The 17,147-nt window shown below is 47.7% G+C and overlaps 1 protein-coding gene across 3 annotated transcripts in view; it reads right to left on the bottom strand.

Moving 5' to 3' along the window:
* SK (small conductance calcium-activated potassium channel) overlaps positions 1 to 17,147 on the bottom strand; it is a 470,614-nt gene that overhangs the window by 376,403 nt on the left and 77,064 nt on the right. For all 3 annotated transcript variants that reach the window (XM_065435628.2, XM_065435629.2, XM_065435631.2), the window contains exon 2: positions 9,659 to 9,780. The gene's annotated coding sequence lies outside the window, so the exon portion shown is untranslated. The remainder of the gene's footprint in view (positions 1 to 9,658; positions 9,781 to 17,147) is intronic.

Raw genomic sequence — 17,147 nt, 5'->3', positions numbered from 1 at the left:
CGTTCGCGATCTTCCCTACCTTTTGTTCCCGTAAGTTCGCTTTTTCTCTCCGCTGTTTTTTTTTTGTCTTTCATTTCCCCTTCCCCTTCCCCCAGTGCAGATTAGCAAGCCAGAATCTCATCGGATTAACTTCCCTGCCTTTCCCATCCCGCTAATCTTTCTCTCTCTCTTTAAGCAGGACGCATCGCGCTAAAGCAAACACCAAAAAATGGTAGAGATCAGTGGGGTTTGCCGTTGATCTCTACTATAGGGGGCCGGATAGAGAATCGAGCACCCTCGGCTGAAGCCGGCCTTGTCCCGGAAGCTGGCGCTTCGCGACTTTGCAGCGGAACTTCGCACGCACAAGATTTCGGCATTTCTTCTTTTTCTTTTCCCCAAAATACCTGCCTGTTGCACCGTAAACTATCGAAGCAGGCGAGAGAGAGAGCTTTCGGGAAGACACCCGGAATTTTTCATCGCGGCACCAACAGCGTCGCTAACATGAGTAACGGGCACTGGAAACAGTGGTGATTGAGAGAACGCTTTATGCAAGAAAAACAACAACATCGCATACGAGTTCATATTACCGTAAAAGCTTTCACCAGAAATGTAGGAACACCAACACCTCTTAACACGTGGGAAACAACGAAGATAAATTGTTAAGGCCGCAAAATTAGCTGACCGCGTGCTCTAATAAGTGCCGCGTACTCCATGTTTACAGCCGGCGCACGACAGCACACTTCCGCCGGCTTCACCTGCGCCCTACTCGTCGAGCGGCGAAGCGGCATCCAGCAAAACGCACTAGAGATCAGTGGCAAACACTGATGCAGGCGTGCTTCTGCTATCGTTTGAAATGTCGTGCCATTTCCATGACCACCCGACCGCTCGGTGCCAGCCCACTCATACTGCTGTAGCGCCTCCGGGCAAGCGCTGATTACACCCAGTGCACCTCGCTGTGAACAGCAGCGGCCAAAATTTTGCCCCAGGCGCAGCAACACCAGCCGCCTATTTTACAGCGAGTCGTCCCAGGTTGCCTCGAGCAAAGCCATGGCACGCAGCGTTTGCTTGAAAAAAAAAAAGCGAAGAAACCGTAGAGCCAGTCTTCTTACGTACACATTATCTTGGCGAGATCTATTTAGTCCATCTTCAACTTGAACTGAAAGTACACACTTGAACGAAGACAACGCACAAAGGACGCAACACAGGACAAGCTTTGACTGCCAACTGTTTCTTAATGCAAGCACGCCAACTTTGTCTAATTCTCTGCCCAAGCCCCAAGTACGCGTCCAGAAGTATACGAAAATATCAATTATAACATCTCTTTCTGACAGGGTCAAGAGATGGCGCACCGGCATGTTTATCGTCAGCTTTGCTTATGTGCAGCGTTTGTCCTCTTCTTTTTTCGTTTTTGTAACGTCTATTTTCTGTTATTTTTTATTTCTCTTAAGCCCCTTCCCCAGCACAGTGTAGCCAATCTGTCTGAGAACTGGCTAACCTCCCTGTATTTTCCTCTATTCCTGCTTCGTTCCTCCTCCTTGTCCTCTGGTAAACGTTCACTTTTCTGTCCTTGTCTGGTCGCTCTGGTTCATCCTCATTTTCGCTAACTATCTTATCTTTCATCTCGATTCTTCCCACCTCTCATCCACAGTCACCCAGCGTAGAGTAGGAAGCCAGACTTTTTTTCCGGTTGACACCCCCGCATTCCTCTTTCTCCCTCACACAAATGCTCTTTTCTTTTTTTTCTGCGTGCATGCGTAGGCACGAGTAATGGGTCGAGAGCCCGCCTCTCCCACGCAAAAATCACCGAGCTCGCATACGTCCAAGATGCAGCTTTCTGACTGTGCTGGGAAGGCGACCATACTCATGTGTGGGGGAATGACGAAAAAAAAAAAAAGCAAAACGAGAGCTCGGTGCATACAGACGTCACGGGCCGGCCGTGATTGTCAGACACGTGGTGACGTGCGTCCCTTTTGTGTGGCTGAAAGAGACGCCCAGGCGGAACAATTGTCCCGACCGCATAGTTGGGTCGACGGAGCCGGTCAGTTGCAAAACTAACGGACGTCACCCGACCGGGGGATGTGTTTTGGTCCGATTGCGGTCGACGGAGATCATTTGTGTCAGACGCAGATGGACAGTTATCTTGACCCCTGCACTGTGCCCCCCCCCCCCCCCCCCCCAGCATTGCGCCCAGGGAACCAAGCATCGCTCCCAGAGGAAGGGAAAAAAAGCTCCCTATGATACTCAAGCAGACTGCATGACAGGAAGCGAGTCGCGGCCAAATAGAGTGTGCGCAGTCATGTCGGTGGCTTGCCTGCGCAGTTTTCTTTGCTACGTATCTGCAATTATGAAGCTTCAAACTAAGCTTACTCCAGGGAGACGGGGTGATGCAACCGTTCAGCACAAGAGAAATTATCCGTAATACGTGAGCATATCAATGACTTTGGTCGACTCTATATATGAATTGTGTTTCGTCCCCATAAAACTGTTTCATTCTGCGTGTGCACCTAGTAAAGTTTATTTGGGGCTATTACCGTGAGCCTACCTGCCTACGATGATCACGTGACATGTTTCAGTCTTCGGTTACGGAAGGCCGATGTACAGCTATGCAAAAATTTGGGCGGTCTACTTACTGCTTATACGTGATTACGTATGTTAGTACTGTGATATGTATCTGCTGTACAATTCTAGCCACGAAGGCCCCGCTGTTATTTTTACGCCAGTAATAACTTACAGACAATGTTTAACCTCGTTTTCATCTCGGCAAATTGATTCGTTTGATTATTTACTCCCAGTATTTCTATAAATTTTGTTTTTTATTTATGTTCTTGGTCATCTTTATGTAATTTCAATCATCCCTCGCGAAGGAGCAAGCCCTCCGTACAGCAAGAATGTCGTCTTCCCCTTTCATTAGACTATTTACCTCTCTCTTTCTCTCTCTTTATTACACAACGCATCTCACCCTCAAGAAACGTTTTTTTTTTTGTAAAGCTTACTTTGCTTCTGTCATCAAAATCTTGTGAGAAAGCCAGCTTGCCAGGAGGCGACGAAAAGTATGAACACAAGTGTGGGTAACTATTGTCCCAGATGATCGAATAGCCATAGGAATAAACGCTAACAGCAACGGAGGATAAATAAATGAAGAAGAAATGATGAGGAACGCAACGTACAAAAAGCGGAGTGATAAAATGTGAGGAAAGCGACACGACCGTTCAGCTAGATGACAGCTTTTACTGCTTTCAGAAGGTACACTTGCAAACAAAAGTTTAGAGACCACGGCATCAGCAAAAATAACTTTAATTTCTTCTAGCACAGCCGCGCAAAATGTAACTCATTGCATTGGTCTAACAGACGCATACGGACCGTACCAATTGACTTCAGCTCATGACTAAACGGACTTCATTCTTTATTTCTTTTTTTTAATTTGTGGTTTCCACAAAATGGCCTTTGTGGTCTCCAAAGCTTTGCTCGCGAGTGCAGAGCTATACTAAAGAATATTGTTACTATCATTTTAACTATTTCTTTTTTACCGGATGCTATGGTCTCTAAAGCATTGCTCGCAAGTGTATTTGCGAAGGAAAATTGGTGCCGCGTAGCAACACTATGCCTAAAGGTGACAATTATAAGTAGCAAAAAATAAAAAAAACAAGAAAAATGTTGGGCAATATTTTCCTGATAAGTGTCATGGCATTGTCCCTCTCTCTTTTGCTGCACACTTGTTCAAACTCTGCCCGCAGAAAAAAAAAAGAAGTAAAAAGAAGTTTTGGCTTTCAAGGGTCTTTCGTACGGCGCCTCCGTGACACCTCCATTCGTCAACCGCACTTCGTATAGGATGAGCACACTTAAAAAAGGAGGAAGACAAACAAACGTGCTCCATGAAGAGACACCCGAGCGAAAATCTATGAACAAGCATTCTTCAGTTCTACGAAAATTGTACCTGGACAGAGTCATTGCCGTTCCCCTCCAGATGGTATTGCGGACCGCTGAAGACGCTGGTGTGTAGCAGGATAAGAAACTAGTGCACTGCCTCTCAGGAACTGCAGCGCACCGACCCGTTTTTGAGGCTTTTTAAGGTTCAAGCAGGCCAGTGTTCCCAGTGAACAACAAAGAGCCTTATCTGCGGCCTCAATCTCGAATCTGAATCGCAGAAACTTAGACCACGAAACACAGTCCATATTTTAAATTTCCATATGATTGAAATTAGAGAAGGCGAAACAAATCCTGACCTCGTTTGCACCGAAGAATTCTGGCCGCGCCAAATTCACGGAGTTTTCACGGCAAGCTTCAGGCACGACAGTATTCAATCCAAAACTTTGAATATCTGCTCCCGAACAGCTCGCGTTAACTTCTTTTTCGAGGAAGTTGCCGGACAATAAAATTGAAGGCAAAAGATAAAGCGGTAATGCAAATTGTCGGACCACATTATGCCAGCTGGTATTTATGGCTATCACGAGAACTCCGAGATGCAGCATTATGTATGCGCTGCGCAGCTCAATTATACGAGGTCCCACGCCTCCGTTTCCTGTACGCTCTGCACCCGCCACCCTTCCTCTGGAGATTAGAGCTTGATTAGAACCGCGCTGGTTCAGTGCGGCCAGACATTAGGAAAAGAATAAAGAAAGAAAACCACTCAGACGGGGAGACGAGATTTCTTGCGAAGTTTTTCCGCGAAAAGCTCGCGAAACTTATCTCAGCCATCAATCCCGAATTTACCCTTCATTCGGCTCGCCTTCTAAAGAATTCCGCGGAAAACAAATTAAACACGCAAGAAGGAAAGTGTCACGAAAGTTCGCAAACAATGTAGGCACAAGACGCGAAAGTAAAAGCTAAGAGACGCTCAAGACACGCTCACGTACTTTCGCGTGAGAAACGATCCTTCAGCCTGTCTACCGCGTTTTCCTTTTTTCTCCCAACATGGGCATCAAAAAAAGAATAATAATAACTATGAAAAGTAAAGCAAGAATGAAACGGAAACGCAGCGCCGCTATTCTTTAAGGTTTCCACAAGAGAACCGCAGAAGACGAGGGGTCCGGGCGGGGGAGGTTTGGGGGAGGGGGGAGGAGGGGTCGAACGAACGTCCACTCAGGGTCAAACCGTTGGCGTCACGCACACAACGCTCGTGCACGAATGCCACCGAAATAGGGAGAAGCGGCGCCGGTTTGGGGCGCGGAGCGAAACGCGCTTCGGCATCGACACCGACAGCATGCCATAGTAGGCCCGTGTCGGTTCGGAAACCCCGCTGGGAACCAAGCACGCGCCGGGCCACCGTTGGACGGCATGGCCCCCCCACGCCATGCCGTGCGCGTTGGGAATCTCCCTCTCTGCGCGAGGGGGCATTAATAAGCGGAAACGGTATCGACCGCTGGATTGCTGGCCGGCCGGTCGCCCGGACGGCCGCTGCCCTCTCTTGGACGGCCGCCCTCCGCGGTCGATAGAGAAAAACTTGCACGTTGCTCGCCTCTCGCCCTTCGTGTCGTCCCTTCCGCGATCGAGCCTCTTCTCGGACAGCCCGTACCTGTCCCAACAATTTACCGACACGCGAGCCCGTGCGTGGTACGTGCGGGGCACCGAAAGGAGAGCGCCACGGAGAAGCACCGTCGTGGCGCTGACCCCGCACGAAGATGGCTCGGTGTGTACACACTGCGTTTTGCTGCCGAGTGCCAAGTTGCGAGTTCGATACGCGGCCGCAGCGGCTGTACATAGATGGGGCCGAAATGGAAAAAAAAGAAAGAAACTCTCGTGAACTTGGATTAAACGGCGTCTATAGAAGCCCAGTTGTTCGAAATTATTGCGGAGACCTCCACTGTGGTGTCTCTCATAGCACCAGTGTTAGGTTAGAACGTTAAACGACAGTAATCAATCAATTACTGCTGTGCGCTGAAAAACACTTCTTTACAGTGGTGCTTCTTAAGGGTGCCACCTCTAGATCTAGAAGCCCCGAAGGTCGCGGGATCGAATGCCGGTCACGGCGGCCGCGACAGGCTAGAACCAAGCTTTGAATAGGCTTTTGAAGGAGCATTTTAAACCAAGGAGTTTTTCGAACACACATATAAAACACTCACAGATCGCTTTAACTCGCCGTCCACGCAATAAAGCAAACGAACAAAAACGAACCGCGTAAGCGCTACATAGACCCGGCGGTCTAGAGGCTTCAGTAAGATGGCGAGTTGGGGTAGTTCATAGTTGGATAGAGTTGACGTTCATAACTGAGTTAAATTGAAGCGCACCTAAGACGCGGACACAGAAAGGAAGTAGACAGGACAGCGCTTGTCGTGTCCGGCCTACTTCCTTTCTGTGTCCACGTCTTAGGCGCGCTTCGATCTGACTCATATAAGAGGCTTCAGTCAGCACCTTTATGCACGAATTCAACAGTGCGCGTCTCGATTCGAGGTTACGCGCCCAGGTCACAAAAATTTTCTGTACTTTCGTCTCGCTTTTCTTTATTGAAGAAAGTTTTGGAAAGCTGTATAGAACGAACTGAAAAAGCCCCCTTCAACAAACTACTTTACAATGGTATTCTTATCGTACAGCAGGTTGGCGTTTACCGGCGAACCGCCGCAACGAACGCTTGCTATGGAAACACCAAACTTCCTAAAAGCCGGCATATTCCTTGACGAGGGAGTCCCCTATTACACCAGTACCACAGTTTCGGTAAGCAGAACCTTTCTCAAATAACGCGGAAAGGTTCGAGGTGGTTAGGCTGTACACTCCCGCGACGCTCCTAGAAGTCTCCGAAAAGTTTGCGATTCGAGTAAGTGCTCCTATTCAGAGCTGTGCAAGTGAGAGTCCTCGTGTGTGGCTAAGCTTCAGAGCGAGAGTACCCGCCACCTCGGATAGGGTTGGGTTTCGACGACCACGTAATGGCTCTAAAGTTGAGCAAGGATTGGTAAAGCTGCGTGCCGGCTGCTACTCGGAGGAGTTGGGGCACGCATGCTGAACTTCTTCAAATTGGCCGGCGGACGCGGAACGTGGGAGTTATACCATTACGCCCTAGACGTCCTTGCGTGATACCAAATGGCAGTTGCACCACCAGACGGGAGCGTCCTTTGTTTTAGCTGTAAGCATAATGTCCCTAATTAGAGCCCCTTAGTGGGGCCTAAATGAAGATGTCCGGGTGGTTAACCAGGAAAACTTGAGTTAGGCAAGCAGAGAGAGAGGGAGAGAAAGAGAGAGAAAGACAGTTCCTTTCAGAAAAATCGGAGGAGTCCGCCTTACTTAACAGCCATCTAGCCTGCTGCTGTACTCAGAGGGAAGGGGAAGAGGAGAAAAAGGATTGGTTTAAGGAGTTGTGCTGAGGGGGACATCTTGTAAGTTGCGGCGGAACGCACGTTCGTGTATGGAGAACCCATTCACAGCCTTTAATCTTAGTATGTGTTTGAGAAATCCAAGAGAGCTTTAATATGGCTCCCTTCGCTGATATGATGTCCGGTCAAGAGTCCAGCAACGAGACAAAGAAATGAAGAAATGCTAGGAGGTTAACCAGCCGTAACTCCCGTGGACCCCCCCTACGAAGTAGAAGCGGCTGCGGAGATTTTAATATGTTCACATAGTAAAGAGCGAAATAGATCGAAGAATCGTAAGACGCACCCGTGGTCTGTCACGAAACTGCATGGGAAGTGGCGAGAATACATTACTACGCTGAGGAATAAGGAACCTCATTAAGGAAAGACAGCTAGCTGCTTGGTGCTTATTACAGACTCGAGCCATCATTAACTAGCGCAAAAAAGACATTGGGCAACAGCGAGAAGCGCACAGCGTAGAACGCTATAGCGTTCTGCAATGTGTAGTTCTCGCTGTCGTCCGATGTCTTTTTCGTGCTAGGTAACGATGTTCCAAGTCTGTAACATTACTATGCTGCGTCTGAGCACCTTTGAAATCAGGAAAGTCGTCGCGGTGAAGCTCTCGGTGAAGCAGTCGGCAACTGATGAAGAATAAATGAGTGAGTCTGCAGTGTTCCAGAAGAACGGCATTTATACGGGACTACACCACGAGGGCTCGGTACGCAGTGTGTTCAGCGCTGACGCAACAAACGAAGCAGCGGTGTGGAGAGAACGACGTGGTTTTACGGAACATTAATCACGGGGACAAGCGACGGCAAACGAGACGGGGAGGGGGGAAGTGGGAAGCTCGTTTCGCTGAAGACGAAATGACCCTTGCGCAAGCGAATGTCGGTGCGCACGACACCGAATAGTGTGCGCTGCTTTCGCCGATTGCCCAACATGGACTGTAGCGGCAATTTAAAGCTGCACCATGACCGACACACGGGTATGGTTCACTGAAGAAGAAGAAGCAGAAGAAGAAGAAGAAGAAGGAGAAGAAGAGTAAGAAGAAGAAGAAGAAGAAGAAGAAGAAGAAGAAGAAGAAGAAGAAGAAGAAGAAGCTTCCAATGGTTTATGAAAAATCCAGCCGTACACAATCTGTCCACAGGTTTAGGAGTATTACCCTATTAAAATGGATATCTACGATCTATGGAGTATCGATAGAAATGCTACACACTACTGTTGAGGGTACCAAGTTTCTTGTTGTTGTTGTTGTTGTTTTTTGCCTACAGTTAACCCATAGGCATTGGTTTTTTCTGACCCCTTTCTCTTCGAGACGCGACAAGGATGGGGCCACGTGGATGCCCACGTCGCCGCGGGACGCGGCTTTACCTACGCTGCCACATATTTTAGTGGTACTGCGCATTAACCCGCCTTATACCCATGAAGCTACAATAGGACAGAAATAGCGCGACAATTCACTAGATATATGAACTACCCCCGTCGAAGAGTGTCATAAGAAAGTCCTACGCCGAAAGAAAAGCAAAAAGAGAAAATGAAGCTGAACGCACTCTCAATAAAAACGGTCTTCAACGAACGAAGCGGTGTCACGAAACCAGTCACGCCCACTGGTGCTAGTAAAGAAATTCTATGTATCCCGAGCACGTGTCCCACGTGTGAAGCAACGCGCGACCCTGGATAACGAGAGCGAAGGCGGAGCGTGGCTCCTGCGACTGCTGCATAGCCGCAGACAACGCATCTCCCTTTTTTTCTCTTTTGTCTTTCTTTCATTGATTGCGCACATGGTTATGTGGCACATCGTAAAATATTTAGAGTCTACTAAAAAAAATATAACACAGAGGTTCAGAGAAAGCTGTAGGCTTGAAGTTTTCTATAGTGATTGAACAAGAGAGGTCTCGAAGCCAAATTTTCCGCTTGACTTCATCAGGGCAAGAAAATTCTCCTAACGAAGAGACGTCTCTTGTCAGGCCCCTCTTAATCCGTTTCTATACAATGTTATTAAACCCGCTCCTGGCATTGTCCATCGAGAAAAGAACGCGCTTGATAAAATAAGAAGAGCTTTATTGCAGGCATGGGTTGTAGCCAGAAATTACAGGGGCAACTAAAACGCAAAAAAAAGAAAGAAAAGCGGAATTCACACTTATGGGTGCGTTCTCTGGGAGAAATGCTCAAAAATTCGCGCGTTTTGTACTCCTGCTCCAATTTTCACTGTACATTATTAATAATATTTTTAAAGGCTACAATCGCTCTCCTGCCTTGTTGCAATAGCGAATTAATGTGCGTTGTGACATGAAGGCAGCGTTTGAAAGCGTCTTTGCGCGGAGCCGCAGTTAGGCAGCATCGGTTGCGTCACATCTTTCACACATTCCCTGCGGATGGGCGTAAAAGCATAACGGGCTTACCATTCACTCAGTGGATGGCGACAGGAACGTGCCAGAAGCGGGTGCATCTGTCGAAGACCGGGCGGTATGGGGAACAGGATACGTCCGTCGCAGTGAAGCGTTTGTTCGGTTTCAGCGGTGGGCTGCAAAAGGAAACACAAGTGGTGTAAAAACTGCCAAAACTGGCAGTGGTGAGTACTCGTTTGTATTCAGTAGTTCAAAGAATAACTGATATGCAAGAAGCTTAGTTGCCTTAGTTTCTCTGTTTTGAAATGACCTCATTCTTTCACATCTAGGATAGTGAAAGCCAGGGAGAGCGGTCAAGATTTCGAAGAAAATAACACAGTGTTAGAAGTACGGTGCAGTAAGTTTCAGTGAGGCAGGTGGTAATGTTTGGGGTAGCTGATGATCATCTCAGTGATTCGGCATAGCCAGGGAACGAGTACAGAGAGTAATAACGCAAGCCCATAGTAGAGGCTTACTGATGAAAAATAACAATATTTAATATGCCATCACTCCTCCGCTCCCTCCTCTATGTTGTGCTGGATTATTTTCAGGCGTCCTTCAGTACACCAGAAAATTGACTGAGCTATCTGTCGGATTTAATGTATTTGACCATATTGCACATGTTGGTAGCTTTTGATGACAGCTATTTCGTACCATTTGATTATGTAACGGATATACAGAAATGGTGTAAGGGAAGGAGCACGCACGCACGCACGCACGCACGCACGCACGCACACACGCACACACACACACACACACACACACACACAAACACACACACACACACACACACACACAAACGCACGCGCGCGCGCGCATAGACGCACAGACGCAGGCACACTTAAACACAACAAGAGAGAAAACAAAATAAACACATACGTTAACGGCCATCAGGATCACTCACATCAAGGAGACACAGTTTTACGGCCCCTACCGAAAAAGATCGAGCAAGCTCCCATCACCTTTCTTACGTCCCCGAGCGGGTTCTATTATACAAGCACCTGGGCTGCAAAAGACCTACCAAGTTTCGGCTCTCAGCGTTTCGTCTTTGTTCTCCGACTCCTTTTTTTCCCCGAAGCCGAATAACCTGCCTCCGAGGCTCGCAGCGCGCAGATGTGATTCCACGTCTTGTGCGCGGGAGAAAAAGGAAACTGCGGGCGATCCGAAATCCCTCTTTTCACACTCCGTCTAGAAACCTCATTTTCTTTGGCGTTTTCGCGTCGTATTCCCTCCCTCCCTCCCTCCCTCCCTCCCTCCCTCCCTTGCTCGCTCTCTCTCTTCTTTCTGATCAGTCGTATCGACGAGGCTGCAGAAGGACCTCTTCTCGCCGAACTTTCTTCTCCGGATTTCTCGCGCTCCACGCACGACTACTCACTTCCGATATCTCCGGCGTCAAGTGTGTGTAACCGCGCGCACAGATAGCACTCTCCTTAGCAAGCGAAGAGCCTGCACCAACCGATGGGGCTGGTCGTACCAGTGTACGCCACCGCTGATGTCGGCGGGTGTGACTCGCACTCTAGCACCCCAGCCGCGCGTATACCATTACGACGATACAGGCAGGCAGGCAGGCAGGCAGGCAGGCACATGGCGTGGGCCCCGCCACTCGCATTAACAACATGGAGAATGGTGGGAAAGAAAAAAAGAAAGCTGTAGAGAGAGAGAGTGAAAAATACAAGAAGGGATACCAGGGCGTGGCTCGGTTCCTTATTCTGTGCTCTTTCGTAACTACCACAGCTAGAGAGCAGCAACCAGCCTCCCCCCTCACTTCCCACTTCGATCCCATTTTGCTTCCTCTTCCGGGTCCCAAGAAAGTACCCCGAGGACGCGGTGAGGGGAAAATGAAACGTCACCGTCCTTCTCCTCTCCATCCAATAAATCCATGGTTTTTCACGTTTGGTTTGTTCCCTCCTGCTTGCAGTGTCCGGATAAAGGATGTCCGTTGCGTTCACAAAAAGCGGAGATTCCGTTTAGAAGGAGAGACACCCAACACTGGCCGGTAGCTGCGCGGAACGGGAATGATTTAGCGGAAGGAAAAAAATAGCGCTTCGCGTAAAGGTTGTTTGTTCCGGAAAAGGGAAGGCCCACTTGCTAGGAGAGGGATAGTGGAGCATTAAGAATGCCGGTCCGTTCCTATTTCCGGGAGGCGGGAAGGAAGCGGAGGAAATACAGATACGAAACGTCTTCGCGGGTGAGGGGACTAAGGGAACTTATCTGCATCCGGTAGGCAATGGGAAGCGATGTTTGTTGTCATTAACACAGGCACGTGCGTGGCATACACGTGCGCAAGTGTGCGGGTATGGAGCGAGGCAGAAAGAGAGAAACCCTACACTGTGTGGGAAGGGTAAGGGAAGAAAAAAATATATACGAGATACGTTCGTCCTAGATTTCTTGAAACAGGGCTAAACAAACGTATTCGAGCAGTGTCGAACCTCAAGGAGAGATGGGACGAGAGAGAAAAATATTGGATAGGTTGACCGGAACAGCATTCCATTTGTGGGCTGTCCTAGATTAGGAAACGAGAATGAGGGTGCAGTGAGAGCAGGGAGAAAAAGAGATGTTCGGAACACATACGTGGCTCAAGAGAAGTTTCATGTGTTGAGAGGCATTCGCATAGGCTAGTTAACCATTTCCATGCCAAGGATGTCTCACTTGTCCAAATGTTTCCTCCAAAACATGCCAGTGACGGCTTTCGCTCGTCCAGGGATTTCCTTTCGTCTACTGAGCACCACCGACTAGTGGCAGTGGTTTCATCATTCTGCTGGGAACGCTGCGCTATTAAAGGACGCTAGCATCTCAGGAAAATGAATTTCTGAGGGCATGAGCGGCGGAATTTATCGACGACAAAAGATTTATTTGAGCAAGCAGCAAAAGGGAGCCACTCGCGGCCGAGAAATTTAATCCTCATCGCGGGAAACTGCTGTCGTGCGGACCCGTCCAACCGCTCGATGCGTAATCGTATGTGGTCTCAGCCGGACCGCTCGTTTCGTGCTGTCGTCTGCTCGCGTCTGCTCTCGCTCCCGCTTGTTTGGTTTGCTTGGCTCGGTCTCGTTCGCGCTTATTTCGATTGTCATCATTTGCGATTGTTTTGTAACCTGATTGTGTGCGCAAGGCGAATTGTGTAGTACTTTCTGGAAGCCGCGCGGTACCAGCGATTACACTGGAACCTTCCACGAGTCTTGCATAAAACGCTGACGCGCTTGATCCGCAGATCAGGTTTTTGAAGATTGCCGACTCTGCTGCTTGTCGAGCTCAAATTCCTTGTCTGAATACGTCGCAGAATGACAACGCGTACAGAGCTGTGCTCAAATTTCGTGCTAGGGAGTATCATAATTGTCGGTGATTTTTTTCATCCGTAATCGCAGCAAGTTTTACAATCATGCTATGTCAGGGCGCATTCCCAGAGCAAGAGAAAGAAAAGCCCTAGCGTGGCTAACGGAGATTAGGTAACTTTGCCACGACAGGTTAACAGCTCAGCCGTCGCATGGCAGTGTTCTTTTGTAAGAAACGTTAATTACTTCTATAAACTCAACGCAACATATTAGTAGCAGTATCACATTATCCCTGGGCAATGTTAAAGTAATGTAGTGAGGTTAAGCAGAATTCGATCGAAATGACGGTTGTGTTGTGGTTGTGTGCGAGAGTGAAAAATTAAAGAAGAGAGCAGGTGAGGAGGAAAGGGGTGTATACTGAACAACAAACAAGGTACCCACAAAAAAAAAAGACAAGAAACGAAAAAAAAAGGAAATGCGTCTTTATCTCTAAGCGCGCTGAACCAGAACTCCGGCTTGGGCATGGGTCATAACGAGAATTCTGCGCTCAGAACAGCAAATATCCCTGCCTGCTTTACAGTTATGGCTCAGTCAGGCGTGGTATTCTCACGCCGAGGAAGAACAAGATGGAAAATAAACGAGGCTTCGCAAGCAAGCAGAAGGTACCACAGTACTGCAGTAGAAAACCGCCTCTGCGAAACATAATGTTGATTTTCTTGCCAGTGCTTTGGCCAAGAAAGTGTAAGGCTTATATTACAACAGCGCGATTGCAATGCTTTTCGAGTGGTTTTTCCGAAAAAAAATGAAAAAAAAAGACGGAAAAGATCACCTTTTTTTTAAATTTTTGCGTACGTGCCCCCCACAACACGTACTCGAGCTTTCTTACTGATTCAAAGCTCTATTCAAATATAGCAGAAGCCTCAAGAATTCATTTTGATTACATGGTCTTATATAGCGTGCACGCGGTTCACGCTTACAGGGCGTGAACCAGCGCTGAACTTTCGAGTGGCAGCAGCAACGCCGTAACACAGCCTATCGAGCGATGGAAACAGTTTTTTTGTTTTTTTATAAGGAGGATGCTTTCATTTGGCGGTCACCAAATCCGCCACTCATGTCGAGGCTCACGTTCCCAGCGGCCGACCTGGCTGGGAAAAGTCGTGCTAGACGTGTGAGCGCCTGTGCTCCTCAAAAGGCCAATTGCTACGGATAAAGCTTGGCCGGATGCTGCGGGCGTTACCTATTGTTGATGTAGGCGCTCGTCTGTCGTCGTTCAAGATATCATGCAATTTCCTTGGCGTCACTATCGGATGGCTTCAGCGTGTTTCAGTCGGACAATTAAAATTGCTGTAGCGCCGCCTGGCCAGCGCACATTTCTTATATACGTTTTGTTGTTGTTGTTGTTCATTGAGCCTCAATCGGGTGCGGCTTCCGATTTCAGAAAACTAAGCTGCGAGCTCCCGCTCAGTTGCAGAACGCCTTAACCACTGAGCCATTATAGCCCTAACATAGCACCATAGCTGCGCACGCGATCATAAAACGAATTAGTCAGTGCTACATCGTTTCCTTCGCCGCATGGCAAGGTGTGTTTTGAGATTTTGCAGGTTTTTCAAGTTTTCTTTTGATGTTATTCAGCGTTCAATTATGCTATATCTTTATGCTCCCCTTTTGTGTAACAGAACAATGGCTATGTAATCGCTTATGTAGTGTACTCATTTGCGGGAAAAGTACGATAGTTGTGATCTTGGTTAAAGAGCACACAGGTGTCTTAAAGTTGTCACGCAGCACATTATCCAGATGGGTATATTACGTTTCGCCTATAACAGGGGGCACGAACTTCGCCAAGCCTTTGTTTACTTTTCGTCTGCATCCACCTGAGTGTCCTTGAAAGTGAAATCAACTCAAAACTTGACTTGAAACTTGAACGCAAAATCAAACTCCAAATCACTGATGGAACTTACTGAATCGAATTGTTAAACAATGGCCGAGAAAAGCGAGCGCCAGAGAATTTAGCCAAGGATCTTTTCTTTATAGGAATGGGGGGGAGCGTCTAGTTGTCTTTGCCAACGCAATGGCTGCTCTGGGTGCTCTGAAACTGAAACGACTGGACGGAGAATGTTCAAGAGCTCCAGCCTCCAACTCTTCAAGACTCCCCGTCGCTGCTTACGATGCAAGCGCTGCATCCCGTTAAGAACGTGGGCGGTCGAAAGCGAAGGACTTGTAATTGTAACCCACGCTGCTGATGAATGAGAGTTTCCAGGGCCAGAGGAGTGGGCACTGATATTAATGTATAGCGCCTCGCTGCCTCGTTTTTGTTTTTTTTTTCGGCGATACTCCTGCAGTCATTACACGGTCCGTGTCGGTGCGTGCTGCACTGCGTAACCGTGAACAAGAGGCACCCTAGGGGCAAAACCCCTGGAAGGCTCGAGTGACTTTTTCGAGCCGTTCTTGAAGCAAGGCGCTATTCGCGCGACTGCTAGAAATGGCCTGGAGCAAGGAATAGTAACGTCTTAATGACGATACTTACATTGTGTCTCGGCTGTTTCCGGGTGCAGTTCATTTATTCGGGCAGTTGTAATTTTACCACTGTCAGAAACAGTTGTCTCGCACTGTAATTTCGCGGCTAGGAATGAACTGCTCTGTGTAATTACTATTCGTTCCTCGGAACGGGAGCCCGTATTCGAAGATCAAGAAAGCGCTGCAAGCGGGACTTTCTAATAATAAATTTCTGGCTTATTGCAATAGAGGGATCGCTATACGGACTGCTGTGGACATGTGCGAGAAATCATTACGCGGATGGTGGCAGTATGTTCGTTCAGCTGATTGGAACGGTGAAAAAAAGAAAGAAAGAAAGCTTGCTTCTTATTTCCGAATGTAATTACTCGAAAACTGTACACGGAACAGCTCTCGCATAATGAACTGCCATCATATGCAAATACTCTCCGTATCATCATCATCACCACCACCACCACCACCATCATCATCATCATCTTCTTCTTCTTCTTCTTCATCATCATCATCATCATCATCATCATTATCATCATCGTGGTTACGCCCACTGCACGGCAAAGGCCTCTCCCATACTTCAACTACCCCGGTCATGTACTAATTGTGGCATAATAGAAATAATTGTGGCATAATTGTGACATAGTGATGATAATGAAAGAAAGAATAGTCTAGGGGAATTTGAAATCCCACAAGTAACGCCGGAAGAAGTAAAGAAAGCCTTGGGAGCTATGCAAAGGGGTAAGGCAGCTGGGGAGGATCAGGTAACAGCAGATTTGTTGAAGGATGGTGGGCAGATTGTTCTAGAGAAACTGGCCACCTTGTGTACGCAATGCCTCATGAATTCGAGCGTACCGGAATGTTGGAAAAACGCTAACATAATCCTAATTCATAAGAAAGGGGACGCCAAATACTCGAAAAATTATAGACTGATCAGCTTACTCTCCGTTACCTACAAAGTATTTGCTAAGGTAATTGCAAACAGAATCAGGAACACCTTAGACTTCCGTCAACCAAAGGACAAGGCAGGATTCCGTAGAGGCTACTCAACAATAGACCATATTCACACTATCAATCAGGTGATAGAGGAATGTGCGGAATATAACCAACCCTTATATATAGCTTTCATTGATTACGAGAAAGCGTTTGATTCAGTCGAAACCTCAGCAGTCATGGAGGCATTGCGGAATCCGGGTGTAGATGTGCCGTCTGTAAAAATACTGAAAGATATCTATAGCGGCTCGAGCCACCGTAGTCCTCCATAAGGAAAGCAACAAAATCCCAATAAAGAAAGGCGTCAGGAAGGGAGATACGATCTTTCCAATGCTATTCCCAGCGTGTTTACAGGAGGTATTCAGAGACCTGGATTGGGAAGAATTGGGGACAAGAGTTAATGGAGAATACCTTAGTAACTTGCGATGCGCTGATGATATTGCCTTGCTTAGGAACTCAGGGGACCAACTGCTATGCATGCTCACTGACCTGGAGAGGCAAAGCCGAAGGTTGGGTCTAAAAATTAATCTGCAGAAAACTAAAGTAATGTTTAACAGTCTCGGAAGAGAACAGCAGTTTACGATATGTAGTGAGTCACTGAAAGTGGTAAGGGAATGCATGTACTTAGGACAGGTAGTGACTGCGGATCCGAATCATGAGACTGAAATAATCAGAAGAATAAAAATGGGCTGGGGTGCGTTTGGCAGGCATTCTCAGATCATGAACAGCAGGTTGCCTAT

Source organism: Dermacentor albipictus, chromosome 2 (genome assembly GCF_038994185.2).
Source record: "Dermacentor albipictus isolate Rhodes 1998 colony chromosome 2, USDA_Dalb.pri_finalv2, whole genome shotgun sequence".
Classification (NCBI taxonomy): Eukaryota; Metazoa; Arthropoda; class Arachnida; order Ixodida; family Ixodidae; genus Dermacentor; species Dermacentor albipictus.
The sequence above is the reverse complement of the archived record's forward strand: the minus strand, read 5'-3'. Positions and strand labels throughout refer to the sequence as shown.